Consider the following 14,664-nt stretch of genomic DNA (forward strand, 5'->3'; position numbering starts at 1 on the left):
AAAGAAAAACATAGGAGAAAAACAAGAATAATAACAATAACGACAAAAACAAATGCCACCACCACCACCACCAACAACAACAACAACAATAACAAAAAAAAAAAAACACCAACACCAACTGAACATGAAGAGGAAGAAAAAGAAGAAAAAGAAGAACAAATGCCGCTATTCTAGACATCACTACCACCGCAAGAAGAAGACGAAAAACAACAACAACAACAATGCATCTTACGTAACACACACGCGCTAAGCAGAGCAGGCACTCCAGTTTCCCCCCCCCCCCTCCCCCTCTCCCTTCAACAATTATCCTTCCTCCTTTTCTCCCGTTTCATCCCTCCTCCTCCTCCTCCTCCTCCTCCTCCTCCACCCAGTTTACGTAATCAAGATCAAGAACACGAGAGAAGAAAAAGGAAGAAAATAAAATAAATCTTGGCTAATCCTTCGCCGCCTACCCCCCCTTCCTCCTCCTCCTCCTCCCCCTCCGCTTCCTCCTCCTTCTCTCTCTGATGCGCACCTAAGTCTTACGTGCCTCGGGACAGGTAAAAAAGTTCATTAGCCCGGTCCTCACCTGCCCCGCCATGTGACTCACCATCCTGTATTGACCTTGTGTTATGAGCGTGGTGCAATGATTAATAATGATAATAGTAATACTAATGATACTACTACTACTACTACTACTACTACTACTACTACTACTACTACTGCTACAACTAATAAAAATGATAATAATAATAATAATAATAATAATAATAATAATAATAATAATATGTTTAGGTTTGTACTGTATTCATTAGTGTTTTTTCCTTTTCTTAAACTAACTTAATTATGCGTTAACTTACGTATTGTCTGACTGTCTTACATACATATATAAATACAACTGACTGACTGACAGACGTTCACACACACACACACATACACACACACACACACACACACACACACACACACACTCTTGCATAAATATATACCCAATTACCTGACTAACTGGCTGACTAATTGACTGACTGTCGCACACATATTGACTGACTGGCTGGCTGGCAGAGTAACTGACCTACATACATACATACACACACGGAAACACACGTACACTTACACACCTACAGACATACATAGGGAAGGTACGTAGGCGGAGGGACGACATACTCTGCCCCAAATATCTGATTCTTTACGCGACAAGACAAGCTTTTGGCGCGAACATAACTTTTTTCATTGGACATTCTAACATTTTTCTTCCTTGATTCCACCTGTTCTGGGATAAACATAAGCGATGTACTTTTTTTTCGTTTTCTAGTACAGTTTTTTCCTTGTTTTTTCTTGTTCTAGATAATAATAAGCGATGTACTTTTTCTTTCGTTTTCTAGGCTTTTTTTCCCCCTTGGTTTCTCTTGTTTAGATAATAATAAGCGATGTACTGTCTTTCGTTTTCTAGTGCTGTTTTTTTTCCTTGGTTTCTCTTGTTCTAGATAATAATAATAAGCGATGTATTTTTTTTTCTAGGCTTTTTTTCCTTGGTTTCTCTTGTTCTAGATAATAATAATAAACGATGTATTTTTTTTTATTTTCTAGGCTTTTTTTCCTTGGTTTCTCTTGTTCTAGATAATAATAATAAGCGATGTAGTTTTTCTTTCGTTTTCTAGTACATATTTTATTATCTCTCTTGGTTCCTCTTGCTCTAAATAAAAATAAGCGACGTACTTTTTTGTTAACTTTCTTGTACTTTGTTTTTTTTTGTGATTCTTATTGATTCCTTTCTCTTAGTTCCATCTATAACTATCTTCTATCTATCTATCTACATTATCTTTAAAAATTTCTAACCTACATAGTTTTTTTTTCTTCTTCCTCCCTTTTCTCCCGTCCCTTTTCTTCGGGGGTAAAAGTGAGTGATATAACACACTGAGAGAACATACGTAGATGACCCACATTCAAAAGCCCTCGAGGGGATGATGCGACGCTTACGAGACATCATTAACCTTCGCTATTGTACTGACGCAAAAGATAAAATGAAGTGTGAAAAGGAATGGATAAAAGGAGGCAAAATTACAAAGAACACCAATGAAGTTAAGAAAGGCAATCGATCTATCAGTTTCTCCTTATTTCCCCCCTTATGGCGATACGAGAATAAAAATAAACACAAAGAATAATGATAAAGAGGAGAAGAAAAGACACGCCATCATTATTTTCTTCTTTCAGTGTCCAATGTCACGGCGGAGGAGGATTTCAATGACGGGAGAAAAAAATAAGCGAAAAAAACAGAAGACTTCCACGTTAGCAGTGAGCAATTTTCACTCCACTTCTTCCTTTGATATTTTACCCTTTGAGCTTCTTGTCCGTTTGCCTTAACCCAATTACTCCACCTTCCTCGTGTTCCTGTTATTGTTGTTGTTGTTGTTGGTGGTGGTGGTGGTAGTGGTGGTGGTAGTAGTAGGAGAAGTAATAGTAGTTGTAGTGGTAGTTGTAGTAGTCGTTTTTTGTCGTTTTTCTTCCTTTTCTTGTTTTGGTTCTTCTTCTTGCCACTCTTTATCTTCTTTTCCTTTTTCTTCCTCTTCTTTCTTATCCTAGTTCTTCTCTTTGTTCTTGTTCTCCTTGTTCTTGTTCTCGTTCTTATTCTAGTTCTCCTTGTTCTCATTTTTGTTCTTATTTTTGTTCGTGTTCGTCTACTTCGTCTTCTTCTTCTTCCTCTTCCTTCTCCTCCAGCTGTCGCCCCACCCCTATCACCTTCCCCACGCTCTTTTTTGCCCTCATTAGACAATATTCCCATCAAGGAGCCGCGCCCTGATAAACGGGCATGCCGCGATGATAGCAGGCAGGCACTTATCACTGTCCCGCCCCGCCCTATAGCCTTCGTCTCCCTGCTTCCTCCGCCTAGCCTCTGTCTCCTATCTTCTCTATTTTCTTTTCTAGGCATTCTCTCTCCTCTGCCTATCTTCTTTATTCTATCTTCAGCTTTTTCTCATTCCTAGGCATATTCTCTCTCTCTCTCTCTCTCTCTCTCTCTCTCGTCTTGTTGTTTATCTTTTTTTCTTTTCTTTGTGCTTCTTGTTGGTTCCTTTCTCTTAATTCCATCTACAATTATCTTCTATCTATCTATCTATCTATCTATGTTCTTGGTGGTTTCCTTTTCCAATTCCATCTATATCTTCTTCTTCTTCTTCTTCTTCTTCTTCTTCTTCTTCTTCCTTTATTCTGACCACCTATGACGAACAATTACTCAGCAACTAGAAGACCTTGGGAAAGAAGAAAGATGAGGAAGAGAATAAGGAAGGACAGGAGGAGGAGGAGGAGGAGGAAGAACAGGAAAAGAAGGAGAAGGAAAATACTGGATAAGACACGTAGTATGCAGCAGGACAAAAAAACGTTACACACACACACACACACACACACACACACACACACACACACACACACACACACACACACACACACACACACACACATACAAATACCTTTAGCGTCGTGTTTGTCATATTTCCCGAAGGAGAGAGAGAGAGAGAGAGAGAGTGTGTGTGTGAGAGAGAGAGAGACACTTATGAAGTAAACAACCTCGCCAACACCTGCACTCCGGGACACACACACACACACACACACACACACACACACACACACACACACACACTTTCACTTTGTTCCTTGGTGCACTTGTCGCTTGTTGTCTACTTCCTCCTCCTCCTCCTCCTCCTCCTCCTCCTCCTCCTCCTCTCTTTTTCGAGCTTTTAATTTTTATTCCTTTCTCTTAATTATTCTCAATCTTCTTCACTCGTTCTTTCTTCTTGTTCTTTTTATCTCTATCTCTCCTTTTCCTTATTCTTCCCCTTTTATCTTTCTTTTATCCTTTTACCTTTTCTTTCTCATTTCCTTTCCTTCCTTTTTTCCTCTCTTTTTTCCTATTCTTTCCTCATTTTCCTTTCCTTTCTCCATTTCCTATCCGTTCTCCTTTTCCTTTCCTTCCTTTTCTTTCCTTTTCTCCCTACCTTTTTTAATTTTCTTCCTCCGTTGTTCCTTTTCTTCCTCCTTTTTTCTTTTTTTCCTCCTTTCCCTTGCTTCCTTCTTTTCCTTTCCTTTCTCCTTTTCATTTGCTTTCTTTTTTTCCTTTCTTTCTTTTCCTTTCCTTTCTTCTTTTCCTTTGCTTCCTCCTTTTCCTTTATCTCCTTTTTTCTTCCTTTTCCTTTTCTTTCCTCCTTTTCCGTTTCTTCCCCTTTGTCCTTTGCTTTAACTTTCTCCTTTTCTTTTGCTTCCTTCTTTTTCTTTCCTTTCTTTCTTTCCTTTGCTTCCTCCTTTTCCTTTGTTTCCTCTTTTTTTCTTATTCTTTTCTTTTTCCTTTTCCTTTGCTTCATTTTTCTCTTTCTTTCTTCTTTTCCTTTTCTTCCTTCTCTTCCTTTCTTTCCTCTTTTTCGTTTCTTCTTCCTTTTCCATTTGTTCCTTCTTTTCCTTTCCTTTGCTTCCTCGTTCTCTTCTTTCTTCTCTTTCATTTTTTTTTTGCTTCCTTCTTTTCGTTTTCATTGTTTTTATTCCTTTTCTTAGTCCTTTTCATTTTCTCCTCCTCTCCAACTATTTTTCTCATTTTTTCCTCTTTCCTCTCTTCACTATTTGTCTTCTTTCTTCTTCCTCGAACCATTTGCCTCTCTCCGCCTTTCTCAGTATTACGTGGAATTTTGTCTCCTCCTTTTCGCCTCTTATCATCATTTGCTTCGTCGTCATTCCGCATCATTTTCTCTTCTTTTTCTTCATTTCTTCTTTTCTGGGAGCGAAAGTTGTTATATTTTATCCCTCTGTCTTCTTTTATTCCTCGTGTTTTTTTTTCTTTTCTTTCTTCTATGCTTCTGTTTTTTATATATTTTTTTTCCTTTCCTCTTTCGTTCTTATATTGTTTTTCTTTTGCTGTTTGTTTTCCCTTTTTTTTTTTTTGTTCCCCGTGTTCACTTCTTTTATTCTCCATATTTTTCTTTCTTTATTTGAGGTTTCTTTTCTTATTTTTTCTATCTATTTATCCTTCATATTTTTGTTTCCAGTTTATTTTTCTCGTTTTTTCTCTCCCTCTTATTCTTATCCATAACGTCTTTTGCCTTGCTTTTCTTATTATTCTCTCTCTTATTTCCTTATTCCTCCTCTTTTATCTTTGTTTTATTCTTTTGCATTTACTTCCCCCTTTTCATTTCTGTTCTCCTTTTCCTTTCTCTCTCTCTCTCTCTCTCTCTCTCTCTCTCTCTCTCTCTCTCTCTCTCTCTCTCTCTCGTATCTTCTTTTATTCCTCGTAATTTTCTCGCTGTTTGTGCTTCTTTTCCTCTTTTATCTCTCCTTGTTATCTTCTTTTCTCCTTCTTGTTCTTCTTTCTTGCATGTTTTACTTTTACTTTCTCTTTTCTCCTTGTTATCTTCTTTTATCCTCCTCGTTTCTTTTCCTTATTTGTGTTCCTTTTCCATTTTTTTCTTTCCCTGTCGTTTTCCTTTCTTCTTTACATTTTTTTTCTTGTCTTTATTTTCCTATTTTTTCTCTCTCCCTGTTATCTCCTTTTACTCCATTACCACCTTCACGTCTCTTTTCTTCCTCGTTAATATTTTTTTTTATTCATTTTTATCTTTTTCCATCCTTCATGTTTCCCCTTTTTGTTTGTGTTTCTTTCTCTATCTTTTTCTTTACCTGTTATCTTTTTACTTTTTAAACTTTTTTCTTTCTTGTTTCTGTTTTTTTCCCCAACATTTTCTGGAAGGAGTTTCTGGAGTTTGTATTTCTTCAGCAACACTTTTTTTTCCTTCACTTTCAGAAACAGTTTGAAGTTAAAACACCGATTCTCTTTTTTCTTTTTCATTATATTTTGTCGAGGGAGTTTCGTGTTTTATTTACTCGCCCTTCGTTTATTTGTGGACTTTTCTTCGATTTTCCGTTTTGCTTCTCTTCTCATCATTCTCTTTTTTTTAATTATTATGGTTCCCTTTGTATCTTTTTGATCATTTATCTTCCCTTTTTTAGCATTCTATCTTAATATTTTTTTTTACACTTTTTTACCTTAATGTCTGTTGATTTTTCTTCCTTTCCTGTTTTTTTTATTTTTTTATCTTCCTTTTAATCACTAACAGTTTGCTTTGCTTTGATCTTTTTTATCATTCAACTTCTCTATTTAGCATTTTATCATTAGTTTTTTTTATTTAGTCTTTCTTACTTTCATGGATTTTTCTTCGTCATCAAATTTTTGTTCTTTCTTACTACTTTTATCTCTCACTCTCTCACACTCTCTCTCACTCTCTTCTTTCTCGCGCCGTCTCATCATTTTAATCATATTCATTCTCCTCCTCTTCCTCCTCCTGCTCCTCCTGCTCCTCCTTCTCTTCCAATTTACTGAGAAGGAAGAAGGATGAGTCCCAAAGCGGTTATCTGTCTGTCTGTCTGTATGTGCGAGTTCAGGTCAATATCTTACACACACACACACACACACACACACACACACACACACACCTTTACCATGTTATAACAGAAATGCAGCGAAACACTCCAAAAAAAAAAAGGATAAAAGATGAAAGGAGTGTATACAAAAACGAGGACGAGGAGGAGGAGGAGGAGGAGGAGGAGGAGGAGGAAGAGAAGGAGGAGGAGGATGACCACCTTGAATAGTTGCCAGGATGAAGTAAAATTGAGACATAAGTTATTTTTCCTTCATTGTTTACGTCATGTGTTTGTGTGTGTCTGTGTGTGTGTGTGTGTGTGTGTGTGTGTGTGTGTGTGTCTGTGTCAACAGAAAGGCATTAAACGTTGGTGGACTGGTGGATAGGGGAAGGATTGGTAATGGGACTGGTGGAGAGGGGAAGGATCGGTAATGGGACTGGTGGAGAGGGGAAGGGTTGGTAATGGGACTGGTGGATAAGGGAAGGGTTGGTAATGGGACTGGTGGATAGGGGAAGGGTTGGTAATGGGACTGGTGGATAGGGGAAGGATTGGTAATGGGACTGGTGGAGAGGGGAAGGGTTGGTAATGGGACTGGTGGATAGGGAAGGGTTGGTAATGGGACTGGTGGATAGGGGAAGGATTGGTAATGGGACTGGTGTAGAGGGGAAGGGTTGGTAATGGGACTGGTGGATAGGGGAAGGATTGGTAATGGGACTGGTGGAAAGGGGAAGGGTTGGTAATGGGACTGGTGGATAGGGGAAGGGTTGGTAATGGGACTGGTGGATAGGGGAAGGTTTGGTAATGGGACTGGTGGATAGGGGAAGGTTTGGTAATGGGACTGGTGGATAGGGGAAGGATTGGTAATGGGACTGGTGGATAGGGGAAGGATTGGTAATGGGACTGGTGGATAGTGGAAGGAGTGGTAATGATACTGGTGGATGGGGAAAGGGTTGGTAATGGGACGGGTGGATAGAGGCAGGCTTGGAAATGGGACTGGTGGATAGTGGATTGGTTGAGAATGGGACTGTTGGATAGGGGAAGGATTGGTAATGGGACTGGTGGATAGGGGAAGGATTGGTAATGGGACTGGTGGATAGGGGAAGGATTGGTAAAGGGACTGGTGGAGAGGGGAAGGGTTGGTAATGGGACTGGTGGATAGGGAAAGGATTGGTAATGGGACTGTTGGATAGGGGAAGGATTGGTAATGGGACTGGTGGATAGGGGAAGGATTGGTAACAAAAAATGGAAGATAAATGTTAGGGTATCACCACCACCATCACCATCATCACCACCACCACCATTACCATCACCACACTACCACTGCCACGATTACCTCCCACACAACCAAAGTAAACTCCACTGCCCCTACCACCACCACATTCACCACCACAATCACCACAAGCACACTACCACCTTCACCAAAATTACCACCACCACCACAATTATCTGCACCAACACTACCACAACCACCACCACCTCAATCAACGCCACTACGAATGCCTTCACCACCAATCTCACCACCACCACCACCACCTTCGCCACCTCCACAATCATCAAAGTTTCATTACCAAATATTTTTCACTGCATTCCCGCGCTAAAGTTTTAATTTGGAAAGTTTTTCATTATATTTTCATCTTACCCGAATTGAACGCTAAACAGGTTACGATGATTACTGATTGGATGACGATGACGATGACAACGATGATGATGATGATGATGATGATGATGATGATGAAAAAAAGAAGAAAAAGAAGAAGTAGTAGAAGGAAAAGAAGAAGAAGAAGAAGAAAAAGAAAGTAGAAAAAGAAAAAGAAGAAGAAAAAAAGATGATAATGATGATGAAGTGGAAGAGGAAGGAAAATAAGATAAGAAGGAAACGAAACAAATGAAGAAGAACATGAAGAAGAAAAAGAAGAAGAAGAAGAACAACAACAACAACAACAACAACAATAATAATGAAGAAGATGAAGTTGTTGACGAAGGAGGAAGAGGAGGAGGTTAAGGAGAAGAATAATGACAACTGAGGAGGACAAGGACGAGGATAAAAGAGGAATAAAGAAAAAAAACAGAGAAAGAGAAGGCAAGCAAATCAATTAAGCAAGTCAGCATCTTTCAGTTCTTTCTTTCCTCTTGTTCCCTTGAGCCAAATATGCTGAGAATTTGGTCAAGGAAGAAAGGAATTGGAAAAACAGATAAAAATAAGGATAATGATGATAATGATGATAATATGAAAAATGATAATAAGAATAAGAACAGGAAGAAGAACAGAAAAGATAAAGAAGAAGAGGAAAACAAGAATAAGAATAAGGAGGGAAAATAAGAAAAGAAAAAAGAAAAAGAAGGAGGAGGAAGAAGAGGAAGAAGAAGAAGAAGAAACAGAACAAGAAGAGCAGAAGAAGAAGAAGAAGAAGAAGAAGCAGAAGCAGAAGATGACGAGGAAGAAGAAGTGATGATACAAGAGAAGGGAAGGTAAGTAGGTAACTCATCACTACCATCACCACCACTGCCATCATCACCACCGTCACTACCATCACCATCCTCATAATATATATCCTCATTACCATATATCATCACCACCACCACCACCACCACCACCACGCGGCACCATGAACCAGAGAACAGTGCCAGCCAGGCCTATCTGGGACAACAACACATTCCCTAGTGCCATCTACTACTTATTTACTCGCCTCCTCCTCCTCCTCCTCCTGAGACAAAATTATTCCTCCTACTGCGTTTTCTCTATCTATTTTTGTAATACTTTCAATTTCTACGCCTATTCAAGTTTCTGCTACTACTACTACTACGACTTCTACTACTACTACTACTACTACTACTACTACTACTACTACTTGAACACGCAACTCCTAAATTTTCACATGTTTTTTCCAACTTTATCTTAACACTAAAACCTACACACACACACACACACACATACACACACACACACACACACACACACACACCTGCACTCACACCTGTACCGGAACTGTTATGAAGGTCAAAGATCACAGGTAGGAAAGGTGCGAAAAAGAGGGAGGAGGAGGAGGAGGAGGAGGAGGAGGAAAATTATAATATGTATACAATGTCACAATTTTCTTTATTCATCCTTTATTATTATCATTATTATTATTATCATTATTATTATTATTATTATTATTATTATTATTATTATTATTATTATTATTGGAAAGGTAACATGAGTCGTGGCCTTGACCGCTGCTGAACTGAAGGAGAGAACTGGACACACACACACACACACACACACACACACACACACACACACACACACACACACACACACACACACACACACAAACACAAACACACAATATCCACTCATACTACCACAACCACTACCACCCCCACAACCACCACCATCAAAAACACCACCAACAACACACGCCAAAAAAAACATTCATATACAACCTTTTTTCGAACATAACTCCATCACACATTCCATACACAGCAGCGTTACCAACTAGAAATAACATCTGACGAACGTACGAACTAAAAAAAAAAAAAAAAAAACTCCTATTTCAGAGACAAAAAACACATACTACCACATCACAAAGGAGGAGGAGGAGGAGGAGGAGCAATTAAAAAAAGGGTCATATGAGATCGTAAGGGAAAAATAGAGACAAACAGATGTGGCAGCGCTGCAGTTCAGAGCATCACTATCTAGAGGTTACCATGGTGACGGGAGGTGGAGTGGGAGGAGGAGGAGGAGGAGGAGGAGGAGGAGAATAGATTGAAGTGCTTTTCATTATTCTTATTTTTTCCACTCTTTTTCCTTCCTTTCTTTTAGTTTAATTAAGTTTCCTGTTTCGTCGTTTTTGCTCTTCGCTTTTTTTTCGTTTCCTTCCTTTCTTTTCATGGTCTTTTGTGCTCTCTCTCTCTCTCTCTCTCTCTCTCTCTCTCTCTCTCTCTCTCTCTCTCTCTCTCTCTCTCTCTCTCTCTCTCTCTAATGAACAAAGATTTCTCCTTCAGTACGATTAGATTTTGTTTATTTCACATCATGTGTATCTTTTTTTTGAGAGTGAGAGAGAGAGAGAGAGAGTGTGTGTGTGTGTGTGTGTGTGTGTGTGTGTGTGTGTGTGCGTGTGTGTGTGTGTGTGTGCGTCCTCACTATTAACCGGAACCAAATCACCGAGAAAGGTTAAGCGGGTCGTTTGATCAAGGTTGTGTGTGTGTGTGTAGTGTAACCTTGACTCTCTCTCTCTCTCTCTCTCTCTCTCTCTCTCTCTCTCTCTCTCTCTATCTGTGTGTGTGTGTGTGTGTGTGTGTGTGTGTGTGTGTGTGTCTCTCTCTCTCTCTCTCTCTCTCTGTATACGGACACGTGTCTCTTGGATAACTGTACGCCTATCCCTACATGGCGACACACACACACTCACACACGCACACACACACACACACACACACACACGGACGTATATATATGGAGATTCACCTTTCGCCGTTTCTTTTTGCCTTCGCATTTTCTTTTTCTTTCTTTTCTCGTCTTTTCTCTCTTTCGCATCATCAAAGGAAGGGAATTCGCGTCATCTCCTTTGTAAACTTTATTGAATTTGCGGAGAAGTTGTGTCAGCGAAGTGTGTGTGTGTGTGTGTGTGTGTGTGTGTGTGTGTGTGTGTGTGTGTGTGTGTGTGTGTGTGTGTGTGTCCCGAGGGTAAATACACGAAAGAGAAATATTCGATTATCTCTCTCTCTCTCTCTCTCTCTCTCTCTCTCTCTCTCTCTCTCTCTCCCTTTGTTTCTCTCCTCTTTACCTTCTTCATTTCTTGTACTTTGACTTTCCTTTTCTCTTTTCTTTCCTCTCCTCCCTTCTACTCCTTTAATTTCCCCTTTCTTATCTTTTTTTTGTTATCTCTTCATTCGTTTTATTTTCCTGTTTCTCGCTTTTGTTGTCCCAATTCTCTCTCTCTCTCTCTCTCTCTCTCTCTCTCTCTCTCTCTCTCTCTCTCTCTCTCTTATAGGTTTAATATCTAGGACAGCGACCCATCTCTATGACGTCACTCCCCTCCTTGTTTTCCCTCTTCCCCTCCTTCCCCTCTCTACCTATTTCTCTCCCTCTCCTTCCTCTTCTCTTATCTTTATTCCTCTCTCACTTCATTTTATGCTTCAAATTCCTTTTCATGTTTATCTCGTCTATTTGTCTGTTTGTCTCTTTCTTTACTCTTAATACTCCTCTACCTTCTATTTACTGTCTATGTCTCTCATTTCCCCTCTCTCTTCTACTTTTCTGTTTCCTTTTTCCCTCTTCCTTGCTCTCTTTACTCCTCTCCACTCTCTCAATTCTTCCCTCATTCATTATCTTATTTATTTCTCTTTCCCTCCTCCCTTCTTTTCCTCTCCCTCCTCCCTCTCCTTTTCACCTTCTCCTCCTCTCACTTTCTTTTTACTTCTTTTCTCCTCTCCTCTTCTCTCCTCTTTTCCCCTCTCCTCTCTCTCTCTCTCTCTCTCTCTCTCTCTCTCTCTCTCTCTTTTCCTCCTCCTTTCCCTTCCTCTCCCTTCCCTCTCTCCTTTTCTCTCACCTTCTCCTCCTCCTTGCACTTTTCTCCCTACTTACTCTCCCTTCATTCATCCACTCACTCCCACCTTCCCATCCCTCCAACCTCCTTTTTCATCTCTCCATTCATCTCCCCATTTTCTCTCCCCTCCCCTCCCCTGGCAACCCCTCAGAGGTAGGCAATATTAAAGGTGGTATTTGTCCCCTTAGAAGAAAAAGAAAAAGAAAGAAAAGAAGAGGACAAAGAAAAAAGAAGAAGGGGAACACCTGGCGGATGTCTCTTCTCATTATCTCCCCTTTTTATCTCTTCCCCTCATTTGTTTTCTCTCTCTCTCTCTCTCTCTCTCTCTCTCTCTCTCTCTCTCTCTCTCTCTCTCTCTCGGTAGAAGGGAAGCTTAAGAGGGGCAGGTAATTGGACGAAAATAAGGCGATTCTTCAGGACAGGTAAAGTGGAGGTGGAGGTGGTGGAGGTGGTGGTGAGCGGTGGGGTGGGGAGGGTAACTTACCAAAGGCTTGTTGTTGTAGAGGAGGAGGAGGAGGAGGAGGAGAAGGAAGAGGAGCAGGAGAAAGAGGATGAAAAGGAGAAGTTGATGAATAGACGAGGAAGGGAAAAATTTGTGTTGAGACGAAATAACAACAACAAAACAAAAAAATAGATGAAACGAAAAAAATAATGATATACAAAATAAGGATAGAATAATAGATAAACAAACAAGCAAACATAACAACAACAACAACAACAACAACAAGAGAAAGAGTAAAAGAAGCGTTGATATAACAGATAAATAAGAAAAAAAATGAAAAAAAAATAACGAAATACGAAATAAAGAAAAAAATACTAATAATCCAACAACAAACGCACGTCTAACAACAACAACAACAACAACAACAACCAACCCCCCACCAGTCCACCACACAACCCACCACTCACTCCGTCCTTGGCCGAAGCTAACACTGTTCAAAATAAATATATCACCAAATAAAAAACATAAAAAAACATGAAACAAAAAACAGAAGCTCTAGCCTGGACGCCGGAAAAATCGGGTTATATGGGTCGAGAGAGAGAGAGAGAGAGAGAGAGAGAGAGAGAGAGAGAGAGAGAGAGAGAGAGAGAGAGAGAGAGAGAGAGAGAGAGAGAGAGAGAGAGAGAGAGAGAGAGAGAGAGAGAGAGAGAGAGAGAGAGAGAAAGAATGAGAGAAAGAAAATGGAAATAAATTGCCTATCTCCATCTATTAATTAAATCCACCTGACTTTTCTCACCTTGACTGTCGAGAGAGAGAGAGAGAGAGAGAGAGAGAGAGAGAGAGAGAGAGAGAGAGAGAGAGAGAGAGAGAGAGAGAGAGAGAGAGAGAGAGAGAGAGAGAGAGAGAGAGAGAGAGAGAGAGAGAGAGAGAGAGAGAGAGAGAGAAAGAGGAGAGAGAGAGAAAAAGAAAAAATGAAAAGAAAAGCTGAGGAAAATAAGAATGAAAAGGAAAAAGGAGAAGAAAAAGGAAAAGAGAAAAAGAAAGAGAAAGAGATAAATTGGGAATAATAATAGAGGAAAAAAAGGAAATAAAGACGGGAAGAAAATAGAGAAAGTGTCGTGAAAGAAAGGAGGAAAAAAGGAAAACAGGAAAGAAAGCAAAATGTGAGACGTAAGCCAGAGAGATGGTTGGGATAAAGGAAAGGAAAATAGGGGAAAAAAAAGAGTAAAACCAGATAAATTGGGAAAAATAAAAGAGAGGAAAAAAAAGAAATAAAGACGGGAAGAAAATAGAGAAAGTGTCGTGAAAGAAAGGAGGAAAAAAAGGAAAAAAAGAAAAAGAAATATGTGAGGAGTAAGCCTGAGAAATGGTTGGGATAAAGGAAAGGAAAAAAGAAAGTTAAACAAGATAAATTGGGAAGAAAAATTGAAGCTTATCTTTACTTTTCTATTTTTTCCCCTTTATTTCTGACCTCTATAAATATTCACTTTCACTTTGACATTTTTATCCACCTGTCTAGCTAATTAGGAATCCATTGCTCGACAGGTAAATCATCTCACGTAAGCTTTCAGGAATCTATTGATCTATAAACAAAGGAAGATCCAAACACTACGTCATTTGTGTCTATAAATATTTTCTCTTATTTAACTAACACAAATAACGTTCCTTCATATAGTTTCCTTTACATTTATTTACTTTTACTTATTCCTGTCTTTACGTTTCCTAGCTTTCATTCATTTAGGTGTATGCAAATGTTTCCTCTTACGAAAAGGTTCACTCATCTAAAGTTTCCTTCCTCTATAATTTCCTTTACACATTAAGTTAACATATATAATTTGTCTTTACGTTTCCAAGCTTCTATTGAATAATGTCTGTAAATCTTTTCTTTTACTTAACTAACACGAAATATTTACCTTCCTCTATAGTTTTCTTTACATATATTTATGTAAACATATATTACTTACATTTGCGTTTCCCAGCTTTCATTCATTTATAGACCTGTAAATCATTTCTCATATTTACGTAACTCTAATAGGGTTTCTTTCCTCTCTTTCACTCTCTCTTTATCTCTTCTGTTTCTTCCTCCCCTTTTCCTTGCCTTTCTTTATTTTTGTCTTTGTCTTCCTCCTTATCTTTCCTCCCTCCCTTCCATTCTCTTTAATTTCCAACTTCATTATTTTTTTTATCCTCCTCTCTTCCACCTAAATTTCCTCCTACTTTTCATTTTTTTGGTCATTTTATTCTTTTCTTTCCAGCTTTCATTCATTTCTGTACCTGTGTAAATCTTTCCTTTAACTTAATAAACACGAACAAGGGTCT

Source organism: Eriocheir sinensis, chromosome 37, assembly GCF_024679095.1.
Source record: "Eriocheir sinensis breed Jianghai 21 chromosome 37, ASM2467909v1, whole genome shotgun sequence".
In the NCBI taxonomy this organism is placed as follows: Eukaryota; Metazoa; Arthropoda; class Malacostraca; order Decapoda; family Varunidae; genus Eriocheir; species Eriocheir sinensis.